The 16,016-nt window shown below is 37.3% G+C and overlaps 1 protein-coding gene across 8 annotated transcripts in view; it reads right to left on the bottom strand.

Annotated features, from left to right (window-relative positions):
• Positions 1-15,727, bottom strand: part of Mgat2 (alpha-1,6-mannosyl-glycoprotein 2-beta-N-acetylglucosaminyltransferase) — a 64,361-nt gene extending 48,634 nt beyond the window's left edge. Inside the window, exons 1-2 of one of the 8 annotated variants that reach the window (XM_089731206.1) lie at positions 15,538-15,699; positions 15,330-15,400 (exon numbers count right to left, since the gene is read on the bottom strand). The gene's annotated coding sequence lies outside the window, so the exon portion shown is untranslated. Of the gene's footprint in view, positions 1-15,329 lie in introns of all 8 variants that reach the window. The other 7 variants (XM_089731208.1, XM_089731207.1, XM_089731210.1 and 4 more) reach the window with 7 other exon arrangements.
• Positions 15,728-16,016: the final 289 nt, after the last annotated feature.

Here is a 16,016-nt window from a genome sequence, read left to right as displayed (position 1 = left end):
TCTTGCTACGGCCAGTGTTAGCAACGCTCCGGTTTGAGCCCGTGAGCTCACTTACACGTCAAGGAGAAGCTGAAATAGCCTCTCAAGGCTATCAGCATAGGTAGGAAAAAAAAGATTAAATAATTGCCTTTCACCAAATAACCAATAGTGTTTCACTCAATTCAACCTGCTTGGACAATAATAGACAAGTAATCGTCCAAGGATCTTCGGGGACGCATCGTCCACCCGTGATTCGCTCACGATCCTTCCAAGCCAGATCGTCTAGCCGTAAATTCCTTCAACATGAAATCACAATTTAGGTCACGGACACTTTACAATTCAACTAATTCAAACTTTACCTCGACACCGGTGTTTAATATTTTAAAGATTCTCGTCCATTAACGCTAAAGTTAACAAGTCACGGCTCTAGAAATCTAATGGCGACCTTCGTATAGGAGCCGGTGTGTTCACACACGAACAAGCGCACTAATACATTGCAGCTCCAAATAAAGGCAACGGTTTTAAAAACGTGCTTCTATATAAATCACCCACATACGAATTTATACTACTCGTCTATACTAATATTATAAAGAGGAAAGATTTGTTTGTTTGTTTGTATTGAATAGGCTCCGAAACTACTGAACCGATTTGAAAAATTCTTTCACTGTTTGGAAGGTACACTATTCCCGAGTGACATCGGCTACAATACTTTTTGAAAAAAATTAGAGATCCTTACTAAAACTCCAATAATGTAACCCAAGATGTAAAAAAAATACTTAAAATATTCTTTACATCGCGTGCCCTGCGAAAACTATTGACGATAGTATAAAATAATGTACTACGACTTTGTAGAACACATTATTATTTAAAAAAAGTGTCCCGACAGCATAATGTCTAACTATTATAGTTATGCTGCAATAAGTGTTGTTTTATTTAAAAAAATAAAACAACGTCAAATATCGTTGAAATTTTTGTTAAAGGCCCGAGGGGAGCCGGAGCAGGCCGCTTGTTGTAAATAAGAATGCAGTCTTATTTTTTCCCCCACCTATTCGCTGGTAGCCTAAGAGGGTATTCCAGCTACGCTATGTTGTAGATGTCTATGGACTCCAGTGACCACTTAACACCAGGTGGGCTGTGAGCTCTGCCACCTATCCCAGCAATAAGAAATAAAAAATATAATAAATCGCCCTGAATTGTGTATAATTCTGATGTAAATACAAAAATACCAGAGCTATTTATGGAATAAAAATATGCAGCAAGTTCTTGATGTTTTGCTAACAACCAACTCATCTATTTTGGGCCCAATCGATTCCTTTTAACGAGAAAATTCACGACATCCGTGGATATTGTAATCAACCATTAACTTCGTAATTGGTTAGAGACTTGAAATTTTACTTGTAGATCAAAACCGTGCAAAATGAGAAATAAATAATAGTTGAAAAATATAAAAAACACTCTTTTATAACACTTATTTATTTTCTAAACACTCTTTTAGAAAATAAATTTAATGTAGGGTGCGTGGTGTCAATTCACTTTGATCATATCTTAAAAAGTATAGCATACTAGTTTAGCATAAAAGTACAATAATTATTTTAAATAATTATTTATTTTGAACTTGCTGACCCGGCAGACTTCGTAGTGCCTTAATCGATAAATAAAAGACTTTTGTATAAAATAAGTTTAAAACAAACAAAACGAATCCAGTTGATAGGGGACACATCAAAGGGAAATAATTTATTGCATACTATTTATTGTCAAACTTTTGTTCTGGACGTCTGTTGTCAAATTGAGAATAGATTAATTATTGTTTGTCTTTATTAATATTTTTTTATAGTGTAGCCTTGGTGAAATTTGTGATTATAGAAGTATAAAATACAATCTTAATAGTGTACAAACTTACAATTCCAATTATATAATCGAATTTCGACTACTGCGGGACCTCTAGTTTAATGTAAAAACTCAAAAATCTTAAAAAATGTACTTAACCGCTTCATCCACTCATGTCTTGCATTTATTAAATAGTTTTACAATTAAACATTAACATGTTAATAATAAGCTATTGATTTGTAAAGCTGTCGAATTAGGCTTTGTTAATATTATGGAAGAGGTGTGTGAATTGGAAGCTAGTCCCAACAAAAAATCACTAATCCTGATTATCCTAGTAAGGATAACGGATAAACTGTTTAAAATATTGAATTATCATCGGTCCTTGATAAGTATACCAAATTTCGAATCAATCCGATGTTTCGAAGGGGTTCAAAATGATATTCACAGTTATCTTTACATACGTTTTTTTTATCATTGAAGGATTACTGGTGGCCCGGAGGCCTTTCTAGTTTCACCAGGACAGGTGAGCTAGCAAAGCTCGGCCAGGAGGGGTGTGATTTGCTAACAGCTGCCCGAGCACCTCTGAAAAAGGAGACCTAACAACTCAAGAGCAGCTGATTCGGGAATGAATCTACTACCGGATCGGAATCACGACCAACTTAGAAGATCCGGCGAGAAACTCAGTGGGCTGATGCATGGGTTGGGTTGCACGTCGAACTCTTTGCCAACTTCGACGACGTTACATACACCCATAACTATCTATACTATCATCCATACCATCCATACTATCATCCTATCATTCATACCATGATAGTATATCATCCATACCATCCATCCATACTAACATACGTATGAAGCTAATAAAAGCGTGTTAAAAGAAAAGTTTAAATTTAATACCATTTCTAGTACCCTTACTTAATAAATAAAAAACCATAGTTTTTTTTTTTCGCGTGCCCTAATTATGATTCAGTCATTGTGGACATTGAACAATCGCATTACCGGTGATGACTGAACAATAATTCCGTTTTGTTTAAGGTCATTTACGACGACAAAAGTACCGCGCGTATTACCACCGCCAATAATAATGCGCTGATAAGATAATTTGATTATCGTTTGCTTCGTAAAGGTACTTTAATGCCGTCTTTATGCGTGAATGTTTCAAGGACACGTGACGTCCGCAAAGGAACGTTCTCGAAAACGAACGCATCTAATCGCGGTTTACAATATCAAGAGTACGAGCCGTCATTACCGTACAAATGCAGCTGGCCTGCTTTTAGTGAACCACGGGTTCTGGTTTCGATGTTCTGGCCGTATTCAGTGTTTTTTTATTATCCTCCTCTTCAGTCGTATACTCCTGGGTGAAGTGGTCGTGGTCATGTACCGTCTTATTTATTAGTTGCGGTTTTTACGAAGCTTCTCCATCTCTCTGTATTTGTGGCGGTGCGTGAGCATCCATTAAGGGGACACTTTGCAGATGATTTAACGAAGCCTGCCCATCTTGTGGGCAATAAGCCGCGAGAACATTGACCATTTTATATTATAACAAGATAAGGAGTTCGGTCATGCGGTGACAGTTTCACCTCCGTCGGTAACACGGTATACATGTCTTATGGCTCTTATAAATTGTGATGGACGAACTGGAATCGGCCAATTTTAGTTTTTCAACCTCCCGGAAAAATGAACGGAGCATTTGTCTTGGTAACAAGTTCTCGTCTCTTAGATTCGGTCGAGTCGTATCGTCATAATGAGTAGTTAAGAGATTAGACGTCCAAGGTTTGTGAGTTTGCTTTTTTATTACATGCACTATTCTTTAACGGGTTCTTAACACGATTTTCACTATTCCTGAGTTCCCGATATTCTGACCCGGTGGCAAGCGTCGCGTCGGAACGAGTTATCGAAGACCAGACCAATACTAAAAACCTAACTAAGAAATAGAGTTGTCAGATTTGTGTTCTCCTAACATCCTACCCGCAATCTTCGGGCTACCCGTGATCATGGCGCTTGCGCCAAGCTGTCAGAAACTTAACAAATGTAAAAAGCATGATAACAAGCTGTTAAAAAATTGCGCGTGTACTGTGTAAATAGCTGCGAAAGTTTAAAACAATACTTATATTATATTAAACTTTTGATTTTTCCAGTACCCGCAACATATGAAAGAATCCTAGCTTGGGGAAGTTTGCAAACTTTATCGCTATTTAATAAGGTTTTCAAGGCGGTCGATGGTTATAAGATCAGCGATTTTATGAATGAAGAAATCGCGTCATTTCGAGTCTGTGCTCCACACACCAACCTTCCCTGTCTTTGATCAGAGCTCAACATCGTGAGTCTGATAAGTAGACTTAAATAGGATGAGGAAGGTAGGAAGATTTAAAATAAAACACGTGTGGCACTCGGGAACTGCCACGGTAAAGCTATTGCATAGCATTTTTTGTCAACTTATGCAATTATAATTAGACAATAATAATTTAATATTAAAACAATGATAAAATAAGACCTCGCTATATTTATAAATATTAACAAAAGCAAAACATTTACTGTCCCTTTTACACTCATAAGCTAGACCGCGCGAGAGAGAGAGATGGGTAGACTTTTCATGATGCGCATGCAGTGCGACGTCACACCGCGCGCTTATTCACAAACACTACACAAACGCAACGTGTGAATGTGTTGAACCCGAGCTACATGGTAGACGGAGTGGGGATGTTAGATTTTATTTTCGTTACGGAATTTCTTGATTCGGTCGCCGCGCTCAAAGCCCGCGATAAAAGCTATGCAATAGCTTAAGAATGTGGTAAATTTGCGCAATATTTTACGATGTGTCCTAGAATATTGACATAAAGACCAAGCCTTTAGGTTTATGCGTTTCTCAGCGTCGAAACTGAATCCGAATCGGTGGTAAAGACGATTTAAAAAAGCCTACTTTAATGAAATGCATTTGGAACTTAGATGTTTAATGACGTCAATGGGTTTTGAAGCGCGGTAACCTCAAGTATCGTTAGAGCATCACAACCGTCTGTCGTAATACTTACGTTAACAAACAACTTGTAAGTGGGTCGTGTTGCTGTTTTCTTTATTAATGTTCACGACGATGCAACATAATATTTTCGTTTCGTGCGTTACCAATATGCATATCTATGCAACGAGTTACAAAATACCCCTGTAAAAAATATAATTATTTATCAAAGTCATAAATTTTGTCAACCCTAGTAAGCTGTCATGTCAGGCTGACCAGATTAATTAACAGAAAGGCCTACGTACCTATTTTACTTAATAACTGTCTACTTAAACAGTTTTTCTGTTTTTCATTCATAAACGTTTGCTACCTCAATACAACGCTGTCATTATACTCAAGTATTTGTCGTACTTGTCAAAAAATTTGTCGTTCCGTGAATTAGGTATAGTGCGCGCGGAAGCGCTAGTCACTATAGAAATGTAGGTACATTCTCCGTAGTCTAGTTTTTAATTTTACTAAAATAGCGTTTGCACATCAGTGAAAATAATAATATTTTTTATTAAGTTATTGCATAGCTTTTATCGCGGGTTTGAGCGCGGCGACCGAATCAAAAAATTCCGTAATGAAAATAAAACCTAACACCCCCATGCATTTTTTTATTTTTTTTATTTCTTAGTTGGGTGGACGAGCTCTCAGCCCACCTGATGTTAAGTGATTGCCGGAACCCATAGACATCTACAACGTAAATGCTTCTTCATCTTATTTTTATTATTTCATCATAGCGCTCTTTGAATTAATTTCTTTCCTCATTTCATAACCGTTATCTATTATACCTGCAGGATTTGAATACAAATATAGACGCATCGCTTGACATAGGTACAGCGGTCGTCGTATCCTATGGGTTACTGGCGTTTTAGCTTTTCATATGGACACACAAGACCGCTTTCTAGAATATCTACGGACTTTCGAGTGAATCAAAATTAGAACTTTAAAAAAATTATAATTTTATGAGTTAATTTGAGTTTTAAATAACTAAATGTAGGCCAAATAACGGACAATTTTTTTCAGTTGACATGGGAGACGAGCTCACTTCTCATCTAATGTTAAATACCTATAAAATCTATCCTTGTACATCATTCATTGCTAGTCACACAGCGTAAAATACAAATAATTGTGATTCACTTTCAGAAAGACACTATGAATATTATGGGGAAATCCTGCCCTCAAGTTTAGAGATAAATCGTCAACAGGAAAACTCCTTCATTTCCTGGCCATTTTGTTTTCTTTTTTTATTGCCGTATAGGCAGACGAGCATACGGCCCACCAGATGGTGAGCGGTTACCGTCGCCCATGGACTTCAGCAATGCCAAGGGCAGAGCCAAGCCACTGCCTAACGTTACGTACTCTCCAGAAGCGTCGTTTGAAGAAGGATATGACATAACGCTCGGGAAACACCGTGGAGGGGAGCACAATCCAAAACCGGATGGTACGTGGCAAAAAAGATCTCTGGAAACGCACTGCCGGTAAACGCAGTGGCTTCAGGTAGTATGGATGAACTCTCCCGGTGACGGGCGATGGTAAAAACGAGATGATAGCATCATCTCAAACAATACTATTATTGAAATTAAGTGAAATTAAGTGAAATTTATATAATTTAACACGAAATATACAACACGATGTATATATATAGTATATAGGCCGCATTAATTTACGCTAAAACGCTAACAACTTCTCTTTCGCTTTACATCGAAAATAGAAAGCAAAATGTATATGTAATTAATTTAAGCTTATCCTAAGAGCAGTGCTTCACTGAATCGACCACTGGATCGAAATCGCGACCCACTGTGAAAATCCGGCAAGAAACTCAGTGGGCTGGTATCTCACGAGTTTAAATTTTAATGAATTTGAAAAACTACATAAATATTCTAACGTCAACTACAATAAGACCTTAAAGGACTTAATCGTGCTGAGATGACGGTTGATAGAGGAGAATGGGATAGAAAAATTAGCTGTGCCGACTCCACCTACTTGGATAAGGTGGGGATAAAGAAGATGATAGATAGAGATAACGCAACAAAAATCTATGTGTACATATTTACGTATTATGTACGATGCGTGGTCAGTATCGGACTTATAGAAATAGCGTTTATCAGAGCTTATCTGTCGATTTCATTGTATCACATTTATCAGTAACATTTTTTTTTTGTTGATAAGAATTAATTACCTTGACTGGATAGATCGGTTGGCTCGGAGAATTTATTAAAACAAAGTATTTTTGTTTTGGTCGACGAAGGGGGAATTGATATCCCCAGATGTGACAGCGAGAGAGAGTGTTTTTTTTAGCGAAGTTCTTAGAACTCGCGATAGGCCCAAGAAACGCTGATTGGATGTGGTAAAAGCAGACATGAAGGAGAATAACCTCGCCCAGAAGAATGTCGAAAACCACGCAAAGTGGAATTTAAGTAGAAAGCGGACCCTAGCACTAGACGCTAGCACAAAAGCGAGAGTGAGAAAATAGACAGCGTCTCGCGAAAACCACTCGACCGTTAAAAGGGAAAGGACAAGAGAGCAAGGTCCTTTCTCTTATACACAGTATGCCCTATTATAAGAAAAATTTGATTTAAGGATGAAAAATGAAGAAAGCCACAATACTACACATCGAAAAAGAAGCTTCACTTCTTTCAAGTGCACCAAGTTGCACGCGTGCTATTGTTTTTTTATAACACAGAGCGTAACAAAGAACGACATTGTAACAAACACTAGAAAACAATGTTATTCAACAAAATATTTTACACTTGAATTATTACGCATTAGTATGAGATTACAAAACGATTGTCATTTTTTTACGGGTAAAAACTTCAGCAAGGTTGTTTCTTTTTGCTTCTAAAGGCCGAGGACTATGCTGCCTGATGGTAATGGGTCGCCCGCGGACATAAGCAATGCTAGGCGCACAGCAAACGTGCTGTATACCCTTGAAACATTCGTACAAATAGTATGATTTAGTATACAGATCCTGCACGGTCCTAGTTAACGCTATAAGACGTTTAATGAGTCAAGAAGAATTGTTTTTTTTGCGTATATGCATATTTGTTAACCCTTTTAGTGCTGAGCTTATTTTCACATATTTTGCAGAAATTTTTAAGTACTACAACATTATACTATACTATAACATTTTATTTATTTTAGGCAGTGGAGTAGATTTTTGGGAATGACGCCGTTACTGGAGAGCACAAGAAACACAATTCATATGCTTGCTTCTGTTCATATTCTATATTCGTATAGAATTATAGTATTATTATCTTACTATATCTATTTAAAATCTTATTAATTCTAAAATATGTATTTTTTAATTATTAAAATATATTTATTTAAAAACACTACATAAAAATCAGATTACCACTGATGGTGGTGTCTACGACACAAGCCACCAGTGGTTAGGACTCCAGAGTGAGAAACCTCCTCACAATGCGCGCCGTATCCAGGATACCTAACTGCTTTCTGTATCAGCGCCCCTAACCCAGCTGGATAACGAAAGTTTCTTAAGATGTTGATCGAAACTTTTCGCTATCAAACCGTATCCCGACGCAACCATTCATTCCCGATCCTGCGGAAAAAATGGAAAGCAGTCGACGTCGCCCCAAAGACGTCATTTCGGATCCTCCCGATCCACTAACGGTCCTCAAGCACCGGTCACCGTTCTCGTTCACCGAGTAAATTAACCCTCAGACACAGCCCACTGAGTTTCTCGCCGGATTTTCTCAGTGGGTCGCGTTTCGGATCCGGTGGTAGATTCTGCGAAGCACGGCTCTTGCTAGGGTTCGTGTTAGCAGCGTCCTCAGGTTTGAGCCCGGTGAGCTCACCTACTAGTTAAGGTTCCGCTGAAATAGCCTCACAAGGCTATCAGCTTAGGTAGGAAGAAAAAGCAACCATTGGAACAATGATGCTTGAATCAACATGCCTCAAATTATCAAATTATTAACATAAAATTATTAATTTTTATTATTGTCATAATATAATAATAATTAATAATGATAATATTAAATATTTATTTATATTATTGTTAATGGGATTTAATAAGAGGGTTCTTTTGAAAAATAAACGTTCCCAATTATGGGATTAGTGAGGCATAACTGTAAGATCACTATTACCCGGACAATCTGGGACCGGATATGTGATTTTTCTTTCCGGGTTCGAATAATGTTTGTGACCCAGCCCGCCGTGTCCGGCTTGAAGGGTTCGGTAGAGCTTCCTACATACTACCCAAAGCCGGATGGCGCGGGGCAGAAGAGATCTATGGAAATGCTCTGAACACAGTGAAACCACTTGAAACAACTCACAAGTGAGTTCAAAAAAGCGGATAAAAGAATTAAAGCTGTTTTTTTTTGTTCTCTCACTCTCTCTCTTTTTCTCTTTCTTATTTTTATACACGGTCATTCGATTATAGAGCTACTATCATAAACTACTTCGTAATAAGGTGACACTCTATAAAACTTGCATACGCCCGGTCATGGCCTATGCAAGTGTAGTGTTCGTTCACGCGGCTCGCACTAATTTAAAAACCCTTCAAATAATTCAATCCCGTTTTTGCAGGATAGCCGTCGGAGCACTGTTGTACGTAAGAAACGTGAACCTGCACGACGTAGATTCCATCAGTAAGTATTTACAGTCAGCATCAGTGCGCCATCTCGAGAAAGCGGCGTGACACGAAAACCCTCTCGTTGTGGCCGCCGATAACTTTATACTCGATCCTGCGGACCGAATGATAAACAGTCGACGTCACCCTAAGGACGTCATTTCGGATCCTTCCGATCGAATAACTTTAGGTACCTCAAGCACCGGTCATCGTTCTCGTCGAACCCGTCGCTCGCGACGAAGGGCTCGACGAGTAAATTAACCCTCAGACACAGCTCACTGAGTTTCTCGCCGGATCTTCTCAGTGGGTCGTGTTCCCGCTCCGGCGGTATATTGTGCGAAGCACTACTCTTGCTAGGGCTAGGGTTAGCAAAATTTTCAAGTTAGAGCCCCGTGAACTCACCTATTCGTTCGGTTACGCTGGCATAACCTCTCAAGGCTACCAGTTTAGGTGGAAAAAAATATCATAAGCTTCAATCATAACTTCAGACATCGAAAGATATAAAAAAGTCTTCGTACATACATCAACGTTGTGCGGTCGGCTTTTTGATGTGAAACATCTATAGCCACACGTAAAACCGATTTCTGGCGTGGCGACGCATGCCGTGGCGACGCTTCGCCATGCGTGCGATCCTCTCCCACTCGATCCGGCGTTAAGCCATCTCTCTCGCTACACTGAGCTCGGATACCTATAGTGTATACTCCGTAGTGTATACAGTGTTGTTTACCACAGTACACATAACCTGTGTTTTAGTTGAAAACAAATTATTTTTTCGTAATATTTTATTTTATCATTATGACATATTTAGTTCCTATCACAATCTGTTCTTTTCTGCATATTACTTTTACAAAATAATGTCGATGTTTCACATCTGCCAGGCGTCCCGTGACGGCTCACATTTTTTTTATATCCATTCATTTTTTTATAACAATTAATTATATAACGAGCGAATTTAGTATGCCGCTTATGTACTCTTCTATCGCATGTATGTACACCCGCGGAAACCACGGACGCGGTTTTTAATTTAATCAAATCACTAATTAATGTTTCGATATGAGTTTTTAATTAAACAACACACCTGATCGAATAAATGTTACGTAAATTGTTTTGTAATGTAGACTCTTTTAAGATTTCTCTTGGTCAAGCTAAGTTCCACTATAAAAATTGAGACGCCGACCTCATGTCTCAAGGTCGATGCGAACTTTAATTAGTGACGTAAGTTAATAGTTTCTTCTGGTGTTTAACTATCAACCGATTTTTGTTTGTTTGCTTATGTACTGTACCGGCTTTGCTTTTACCAAAAATATCTTTCTGGATATAGAATTTTTTTTTCATCTTTTTTAAGATGAAATAGCAAACAGGAAATATTGTGTCATACTTAAAATTGATGTATATCGGGTAGCTATCATAGAAGACAATCTATTTGATAAATCCTGAATCTCGCTGAAGACATTTTCAAGATAACTTTGCATGCACTTACTGGTGGTAGGACCTCTTGTGAGTCCGCATGGGTAGGTTACCACCACCCCGCCTATTTCTGCCGTGAAGCAGTAACGCGTTTCGGTTTGAAGGGTGGGGCAGCCGTTGTAACTAACTATACTGAGACTTTAACTTATATCTCAAGGTGGGTGACGCATTTACGTTGTAGATGTCTATGGGCTCCAGTAACCACATAAAACCAGGTGGGCTGTGAGCTCGTCCAACCATCTAAGCAATAAAAATATAAAAAAAATGCATACAAGTTCCGACCGATAATATTCGGACCGTCGGTCTATCGAGAAATTTCACCAGCTCGCTGGTAGAACTTCCAGTTTTTGTAAACCCCAAAAATACAAATCTATAAATGACACTGATTTACATAGCAAGAAATGAATTTCTATTACACGTATTTAATCATGTACCTTCTGATTGAGACATAAACTATATTCGTTCTACATAATGTGAAGTTTAAATAGGGTCTTTTTTGACAGCACCTTGACGGACAATGCCAACGTCAACAACAATGTCAACGTTCGTAAGCGAGGACAGTAATCAACCATGCTTAAAGTCCATGGTCGATTGCGTTGCGATTGAAATAAGTACTTTAAATTTTAATTTGTATATATTTTGTTTTATTGGTTAAATGAGACACGGCTCTCCCGGTGTTGAGTGGTTACCGCATTCCATAGACATCATAGGGACCCCTAGACACGGACTTTGTATACGGTTCGGCCCCCTGTCCGAAGAAAAAAAAACCTATAAGTACACATCACAAGCTGAAGGCCGCCACCAGGCTTTAGATTTTATTTCAGCTGTATGTACGCAGTAATTACGCACATTAAACTTTATGGGGTTTTGTTTTTTATTGCAAAATGGAATTTATTCGTGAGCACGAATTAAGTACGTATTTCATTTGAACAATTGATATCCGCCTGCGGGATTCGAGCACCGACATAGTCGCATCACTACGATACGAATGAACCGAGCGTCTTATCTTTTAGGCCACGACGACTTGGTGTAAATGTACAATCAGATCATTATTTTTTATCTATATGTTAATACGTGAAGCAAAAACTTTGTATCCCTTTTTACGAAAATTGCGCGGACGGAGGAGTATGAAATTTTCCACACTTATATAGAATATAGAGAAGAAGTGCAAAATGCTAATATATTTTTAAAATAATGCATATAATATACATTAAATCAATAAAGAAAACATTACACACACTACTATGTATTTTACACACAAACGCATGCATAATAATATTTGTTTATTGTCAAACTTTCGTTATTCCTTAAAGTCTGTGGTCAAATTGACAATAGATTAATATTGTTTGTCTTTATTAATATTTGTCTAAAGTGTAGTCTTGGTGAAATCCCGAAGTATAATATTTAGTCTTTGCCAATAGAATCATGATAGTGCAAAAGCTTATAATTTCAATTAATTATAATAGTCGAATTTCGACTACTGCGGGACCACTAGTTTATAGAAAATTATAAGCATCGACTTGTGCCGGGAAAGGTTTATACGATCTGGCGTCTCAAGTGCTCAAACTAAAGTGGTATTGACATTGTGCAGCCTATTTGGCTAGTCTGGACGAGGACACAGAAGAATAACAGTTACAGATGTATAGACAACTGGATCTGGTCCTACCTACACGTTCCAACAGCGCAGATTCCGTCAGCGGAATCCGGATCTTCTAAATGGGTCGCGATCCCACATCGGTGGTGATACAACAATGCAATGCTCTTGCTAAGACTAGTGTCAGTAACTCTCAGGTTGAATCCCGTGAGCTCACCTACCAGTTACAGCATAACTAGTCTAGCTTCTTAGGCTACCAGAAAATAGATAGGGAAAAATACTTAACAAATTATCTAAGGTTTATAGACTCGAAGTTTATAGATTAAGCCTCGCGAACTGGCCTGCCAAACCGGAAAAACTGGAAGTAATTAATTACGGGGAAAACATTCGGAAGTGGCGTGCTCTTTCAAGAGGCGTACCATCCAGCAGCGCTTTATCTTATCTTTCATCATACGAGGTTTAAAAGGAGTCATCAGCGGCAGACTGTGACTTAACTGTGCCTCTTTTTTTTACAATGGGAAATCCTATTACGGATACCCGGCCCATACGGAATCGGATCTGATTATGTCAGGCTCCTATACCTCCGAAGAGACTGCGCTTTGAGAACGGCGCGCAGGACAGGGTGAACCCCACGACTGCTCCATTTGACTTTGGAGTTGGGTCATTTTCAATGTTGCGGCCAAAAAAGTAACGATTTCGTTTCGAAAAAAATGGATTTTTAAGCTATTGCATTGCTTTTATCGCGGGCCTTGAGCGCAGCGACCGAAATCATGAAATTCCGTAACGAAAAAACCTTACACCCCTCACTCCGCCTACCATGTAGCTCGCGTTCAACACATTCACACGTTGCGCTAGTGTAATGTTTGTGAATAAGCGCGTGGCGTGACGTCACACTGCATGCGCATCATAAAAAGTCTGCCCATCTCTCTCTCGCGCGGTCTAGCTTATGAGTGTGGAGGGGACAGTTAAGGTTTTGCTTTTATTAATGTTTAATATAGCGTGGTCTTGTTTTATTATTGTTTTAATATTAAATTATCATTGTCTAATTATAATTGCATAAGTTGATAAAAAATGCTATGCAATAGCTTTACCGCGGCAGTTCCCGAGTGCCACACGTTTTTTTTGTGTTTAGTTATGTTCCAAATAAAAAATGCATCATCACAATCAAGTCAATCACTCATTTATTGATAATATAATATTCATTAATATTTTTAATTTTACGCATTTGATAAGGCCAACACGGATGACAATAATTTTAAATAGGAACTTTTTTAAAAGCTTAGAAATCGTACTTCTTTTGTTTTTAATAATGTTCTAATATCCAGTTAGTTTTCCTTTATTATTGTATTATATATCATACTGATTAAATAAAATTGCCGCATTTCAACACGCATTACTGGAAAAATAACAAACAAGTTAGAATTTGAATTTCAAACCAGTGATGCGAATGAGATTTGGAGTAGTTTTTAATGTATAACTCCTAATTTAGCAGTGTTTACGAATATATAATTATAGGACCACGTGCCTGTTGTCATGACAACAAATTTGCTGTACTTATAATTACAATAACATTAAGGTTATGAGAATTAAATCAAATAACTCGCTTTTGGCCCTAAATTTGAAAATGACTCAATTGGTATCTGTAAGCAATGGTAAGTGCTAACGATCAGGTGGGGTGCATGCCAGTTTTTATCATACTGTACACTATCACCATATTTAGATGTGAGCAATGAAATCAGGAGAGTGTATATGAGGCTGTTTCCTGTGATAGTGATGTCCAGAAATAAATGCCTTATCACTCTGACGAGCCAGACAGCTTCAAAATTTAATGATCAAAGTGAGTCATTAGCCATAGGTTATTACAAATTTATAGATTGTGTGAATTTTAAATGTGATGGCTTAAAAGACCAAACACCATGTTGATTCGTATCTTAAGATTAGGGCTAATTTTTACTAAAACACTATGCTGGAGTTTGTACTCTTACTGAGGATAAGTGTGTCTAACAATATTCCACGAATAGCATCCATAATAAGGCATGATTCTGTGAAGCACTGCTCTTGCTAGGGCTAATGATAGCAACACTTCTGGCTTGAGCTCCAAGAGCTCACCTACACGTTAGGGTAAAGCTGAAATAGCCTCTCAAGGCTATCAGCATAGGTAGAAAAAAAAAAGAAGGTCAGCACCACCAACTCTAAAAAGATGGTCAATATAGCCAATTTACTTTAGTTTATTATCAATACAGAGATCCATGAAGCACTGAATTTCAAGAGCCACAGTATAAAGGTGTAATTTATTGTCCAACTTTTTGGACCACTCAGTCAAAATAATAAAAATCATATAAATCCTTGCTTTAATTGTAAAGTAATAGATTAAAATGATTTTATTAGCTTGAACTGTACATGTGTATGAAATCAGAATCTTTCAACATATTTATCATTGACTTCAACATATCTAACAAGCTTGAAACTTTTGCCTAATATATCAGGATTCCCAGGATAAAAAAATATATTTATTTTTGACCTGCTTTTAACTAGGGTTGTTTGTTTTATTTTACACTATATATTATTTATATCCTAGTTTATGAGGTAACATATGGAAATGTATCATACTCATGGTCAAAATAATATTTTGTTGTCCCCTAGTGCGAGGTCTAAAACAATCAGGTGCAACTTCATCATTGAATATTTGAAATAGACTCAGTATTAAAGTGAGTATTAAAAATATCATCTTTATTTCTTGGTAATTTTTTTATAGTTAATTTAATAATTTTGTTTTCGATAATTCTTATTTGTATGATAAAAAAGCGGTTATTGAAGTTACATAACGTATAAGTTTTAAGTTTAAAAACATGAAGATATAAGTAAACTAAACTTACCGATTATGAGGTCCAGAATCCGGTTTAGTTTAATTAATGTTACGTAAATTTAATTCGGCAATAAACGTACACTAAAATAATTTTGTAACATAAAATATCGTCTTGTTTTATTTTTCTAAACAAATTATTAAGAGTCGCGGTAACAAAACTAGCGCAAATATATTGATTTAAATCAAACACTACACGTATTTTTTTTATTAAACATTACTTTTTACAATGAAGCGAATTCCTTAGAACGTGTTGTTGTGAAATGGCGCGTCTGTTTAGGTCAAGCATTCAGTCACATGATGCTAATTCAGCGAATAAAATATGTTTTTAAAAGGAACAAATGATGACACCAACTGTACAATTCGCTAAATGCGCATAGGTAGGTATGTACCTACCTTAGGTAGGTAGTAGAAAAGGTAGAATTGTGACAGATCTTTTCAATGTTACTATTGCTTGAAAGCTGAAATGGTTCCAAATATTTTTTTGTATGATTTTCAATTTTTTTGTCTGCTATAATTAAAAGATACTACAATCAGATCTTCCCTGACAACTGATTTCTAAGCACCTTCGAAGAAGACGGTAAAACTTGAATTAAGGACACCAGACACGAATTCTAAAAGACAGTGGACAACAGACTTACCGACTTATTTGTGAGCTTCAAGTGTAGAAAATCTTACATTAAAAAGTAGGTGTTGGATC

Source organism: Bombyx mandarina, chromosome 11 (genome assembly GCF_030267445.1).
Source record: "Bombyx mandarina strain Sakado chromosome 11, ASM3026744v2".
In the NCBI taxonomy this organism is placed as follows: Eukaryota; Metazoa; Arthropoda; class Insecta; order Lepidoptera; family Bombycidae; genus Bombyx; species Bombyx mandarina.
The sequence above is the reverse complement of the archived record's forward strand: the minus strand, read 5'-3'. Positions and strand labels throughout refer to the sequence as shown.